Source organism: Ovis aries, chromosome 11 (genome assembly GCF_016772045.2).
Source record: "Ovis aries strain OAR_USU_Benz2616 breed Rambouillet chromosome 11, ARS-UI_Ramb_v3.0, whole genome shotgun sequence".
NCBI lineage: Eukaryota > Metazoa > Chordata > Mammalia > Artiodactyla > Bovidae > Ovis > Ovis aries.
The window spans coordinates 29,115,736-29,121,084 of NC_056064.1; positions in this window are offsets into that span (position 1 = coordinate 29,115,736).

Here is a 5,349-nt window from a genome sequence, read left to right on the forward strand (position 1 = left end):
TGGCTGCACACCAGAGCCAAGGGCCATGCATTTGAACACGGGGGCTTTTCCTCCAGCAGAGGTACTTTCCAGCCGGGGGTTTTTCCTAGGAGAGGTCTAGCTCCAGTCTAAGTTAGAATGTTTGGACTCAGTCTGAAGTGTGCCTTTCTTCTCAGTTTTAAAAAATTTCCCAGCCTGAGATGGCTTGAGCAGCCTTCATTCAGATGTCTTGTGGTTTCTCTGTGAAGGCTTTTCTGGAAGACACTGTTGTTTAACCACACAAGTCATTTCTGGTCCCTTTTTTTCCCTCCAGCTGCCTGCAATTACAGAAGCTGGAAAACCAAGTACAGAATTTCCCACATGTGGCCATGTAATCTGATTTGGGCCAGTGAGAAGAAGAGGAAGCCTAGCTGGGGCTCCTGGGAAAATTTTTCTTCCTTATAGGAAAGACAAGCTGAGATGCTCTGGTATGTCACCTTTCCCTCCTTTTCCCCATCTCGAATGCATTTATGTTGAGATATGACTTGAACAGTTAAGGAGGTTGGATTGGTGGGCTGAACAAATTTTGCAGATACTTACTGAACCTCCACTGTGTGCCTGACTGGTGGCTCAGTGGTAAAGAATCTGCTTGCCAATGCAGGAGACACAGGTTTGATCCCTGGGTCAGGAAGATCCCTTGGAGAAGGGAATGGCTACCCACTCCAGTATTCTTGCCTGGAGAATCCCATGGACAGAGGAGCCTGGTGGGCTACAGTCCATGGGGTCATAAAAGAGTTCAACACGACTGACTGACTGAGCACCGTTTGCCTGATGCTATCCCAGGTCCCAGGGATGTAGTTTCAAACATGAAATGGTGGGTGCCTGTCCTTACAAGCTTGACAGCCTGGTCCCAGGGAGGGTAAAATCAACAAAGAAGAACAGAAATGGATGGGCCAATATTGACCGAAAATGAGCAGGCCCAGCGAATCAGAAAAGAACTTTCCATGTCTGAGGAGGGAGAAGGGGTAGATCCTCCTATAGGTGCTCCTGTTAAAATACCGCAGACGAGGCAGGCTGAAGATGAAAGAGCTGTAGCGTGGAGCTTCACAGCACCTACAGGGCAGAGATCAATCTTCACCATGAAAGGGAGAACGAAAGAGGGAGAGCAAAGTGGAGAAACCATGGGGGTCTGAGGGGCACGCATCCAGCTGCAGGCAGAGAAGAGTGTGGTTAAAGAAAACCCTTGAAACTGTCAGGGCAGACAGAGGAGTAATGAAAGGGATTCTCATAAGTGCCTGGAAATAGGCTGACGAGGATTGTACAGATGACGGCTTAAAAAGGTTTTGTTCTTCTGTGGGACAAGGAATACTATTGTGGTTCATAGGAAGTGAGGTGCTCTGGTGTGTGTGTGGCTGAGATGGGGGGTTGAGGGGCAATCTCTAACCCCGAATGCACAGTGACTGTCAGTGTCTATTTGGTATCTTGCATCTGCCTGAGCAGAGGGCTAGAACTGTCCCCATGGAGATGCAATGAATCAGGCCCTGGGGTAGGAAGACAGAGATGTCGCTGTGTGTCCGAGTCAGAGCACGTGACTTTCTACGAATCAGCATGACTCTGCTGCGTGAGCACCGCAGGGAGTGGCTGCAGCAGGGAGAGTTGGGGGCTGACTGCAGCCCCGAGAACCTGCCCCAGGGGCCTCTAGAGAAGCCCTAAATGCAGGATCACAGCTGCCCTCGAAGGAGCCCCCACTGTGACCCCGAGGGTTAGGTGGGTCCTATCGTCTGGCTCAGAGTCTGCCTCACACTGAATCTGGGGAGTGACCAGAGGCCTGCAGAGAACACCACGCTGGAATTTTCTGCCTTCCTTAAATCAGAGGAGCCATGCACTGAGACGTAGGAGAGGGTGGGCTCCGGGGTCACCCCTCAGGATTAAATCCCGGCTCCAGAGTGGCTTTGGGCAAATTTTAACCTGTTCTTGCATCTACAAAATGGGCACAGTGGTTCCTCCCTCTTGGGGCTAAAGGGGAGTGAAAGCTTAGAAAGTGTGCAGGACATAGTAGGCACTCACACTGTGCTCAGTCCCTCAGTCGTGTCCGACTCTTTGTGACCCATGGACTGTAGCCGCCAGGCTCCTCTGTCCATGGGATTTCCTGGGCAAGAATACTGGAGTGGGTTTCCACTTCCTTCTCCAGGGGCTCTTCCTACCTCAGGAACTGAACACCTCCGGCCTTGGCAGGTGGATTCTTTACCACTGCGCCACCTGGAAAACCCCTAGTAGGCACTCTATAAATAATTGCTGCTGTTGTTGTTATTATTACCTTTGGGAGTTTGGCAAGGGAAAGGCACATACTTTTTGGAATATACCATTTCCCCTTGGTTCTTAGCTTCGAGGGCAACCAACATTTTTCAGTCCAGGGTGGAGTCTAAAGACAAACTTTAAACGAAGTCCCAGACTCCTTAGCTGTTACTTCTCTCCTTTGCCCAGAGCAGTAGGCAGTGGTGACGAAGGCTTTCAGGGTGGTGTAACCTTGGCTTAAGAACAGCCGGAAAGCCAGCCTGGAAACACACACACAAGCCCGGTCATCACTCCTTCCCAGAAGTTCTGATAGCTGATGATAGGAGCCGAACGAGCTGAACCTCAGCTTCCCCCTGCCACCCAAGGTTGTACTTTCTTAAGGAGACATTGTGATTGTTCTGGGGCCCCTGCCCCCACCACACGGCCTTCTATTAATAGATGGCCCTGCCAGGGCAGCCCTCACCTCTTTTTCTGGCTCTCTGCTTAAGTTTCTCCTTGACCCTGGGGGAGGATGATTTGCATAACATTTGAAAACAGAATTGTGGCAGCTTTTGTTAGATGCCAGGGGTCCTGTGAAGGGCACAGAGGCTAAAGAGGAAAAAACAAAAGGAAACATTCTGGGAATTCCCAGTTAGTTCTTGGCATCAGTAGGAATCTTAGTTCTCTGGGAAGTATTTCTGGCACCTTAGTACCCCCTCCCCCTCTTCCTCCTAACATTTTCAGGAGCTTGTGAGTAAGTGCCGGGGGCTGATTGGAGGCTGAAATGTCTTTTTTTGAGAGGTCCCAGGTGGTACCTGTGGGTTCACCACAGGTGAACACTGGAGATACTGTGTGTTGGGCAGATGTGCTCAGATGGGCAGCTCGGTGTGTGTCCAGATCTCTTGGAGCTGTGTTGGTAGCCAGAGCCCTCTGGGGACCAGGGGTTTCGTTAAGGTCCCCTGCTGTGGCCTTGTCCTCATTGGTATTCCTAATGATGGTACTTGGGGTAAGGACAGTAATCACCTCTTTGAACTATTGTGGGTATTGAGTGAGTATATATACAAAAAAGGCCTAGAATAGCGCCTGGCGCAGAAGAGTCCTCCAATCTTAAGCTCTTCAGTCGTGTCTGACTCTGTGCGACTCCATAGGGCAGCCCACCAGGCTCCTCTGTCCACAGGATTCTCTAGGCAAGATTACTGGAGTGGGTTGCCATTTCCTTCTCCAACAGTCAAGCTGGCTACCTTTAAAGGTATGGCCTCACACACGCAAGCCCACACGTGCACACACGCACACACATGCTCACTCACCGCCCAGGCTGGGGGAGAGCCCCCCATGGGGGCTTCTCCGGCTCAAGGCCAGGGTTCTTGCTAAGCTCCTGGAAGAAGAGCAGCAGCTGGAGGCTGCGCAGGCTCTTCAGGCCCTGGGGGGACAGAGGCTGCCCCCCATCCTCCTCCCCAACCCCCTTCCTGCCATCGTTGTCATTGTTGCTAGGGGGCTGCGGGGAGTTCCTGGAGATGTAGCCCCGGTCCGACTGCACAGACCGCTGCTGCTCCTTCTTGGGAGGCGTGAGCACGCCCTGGAGGCTCTGGCTCTGCTGCAGGGGCGGCAGCCGCCCCACGGGGAGGAAGAGGATGCTGCTCCGCGGGGGACCCTGGCCACCCGGCAGCAGGCAGGCCTCTTCTCCCTCCACCAGGGCGAGCCGGCCAGTTCCGCTCCCCACCTCCTGTGGGACGGGCTCCGCTACCTGAGTCCGAGGGGCCCTATCCACCAGGACCACCGTGGTCTGGAGCACTGGGGCTGCCGGCTGCCCCGGTATTTGTTAAAAGCAAATTGATTCTTTTAAAAATAATCCACCCTTTTCTTTTTAATTTTTTCTATTTTTTGAATTATGAAAGTATGATATTAACATTTACAGGAGACTTGGAAAATACAGAACAAAGTTAAATATAGTTCTACTCTATATTACAGTTATTTTTAAGTAGCTAAATTAAGATTTTAAACTGGAGTTTCAATACCAAGCTCTCAAACATTAATAGAATGAATAGACAGAAAATACTAATCCATCCTTTTCTATGCCCCAGAGGTCCTTTTTTGGGAGAGCAAGCAAGTCTTTGGGGCTTCCGAGGTGGCGCTAGTGGTAAAGAATCCACCTGCCAGTGGAGGTAGACGTAAGAGACGCAGGCTCGATCCCTGGGTTGGGAAGATCCCTTGCAGTAGGAAATGGCAACCCACTCCAGTATTCTTGCCTGGAAAACTGCATGGACAGAGAAGCCTAGCTGGCTATAGTACATGGCACCACAGAGGGCTGGACATGACCGAGCGACTGAACACACACAAGCAAATCTTTCCACCTTGTTTTTCTTTTTTAAAACCCTTTTTTTTTTCTCTCTCCTTCTTCCCACCTTGTTTTTCTTCTTCAAGAATGCTGTAGTGATGCTTCATCTTTTGCATTTTCTTATAAAATGTGGGATTAACTTGTTAACTTTTGCCAAAAGAAAGAAAGAGAGAGAAAGGGAGAGAGGGGAGGGGTGTGAAGGGGAAGGAAGATAGGAGACTACAGAAATGTTTGCTCTGGATTGTACTGAGTCTGTAAACAGATTTGGGAAGAAACCATGCCTTTATTTTGTAAAGTCGCCTAGCAATTCACATGCTGTATCTTTGTTTTATGAAAATTTTTTTTAGTAGTTCTTAAGGATCTAAAATTTAATAGTTCTGTAATTTTCTCTAGAGGTCTTACATGTGCTTTATTCGCTGTTAGGAAATTGATTTTAAAAAATTCAATTATAAGCAGCATAATTTAAAAAATCATTTTCTACCTGTTCGGTGCTGAAATAAACAAGTATAATTTGTTTTTGCATTTTGATTTTTAAATTTTTATAAATAAACTTTAAATTTAGGATTGATTTTAGATTTATAGGAAGGTTGCAAAGAGAGTACAGAGTTCCAGTACACCCCTCATGCAGCTTTCCCTAAAGTTGTTTTTTATTTTTGGCCATGCCACAAAGCTTGCGGGATCTTAATTCCCTGACCAAGGATCCAACTCAGGTCCCGGCAGGAAGAATAGCAAATCCTAGGCACTGGACCACCAGGGAATTCCCCAGTTCTCCCTAATGTTTA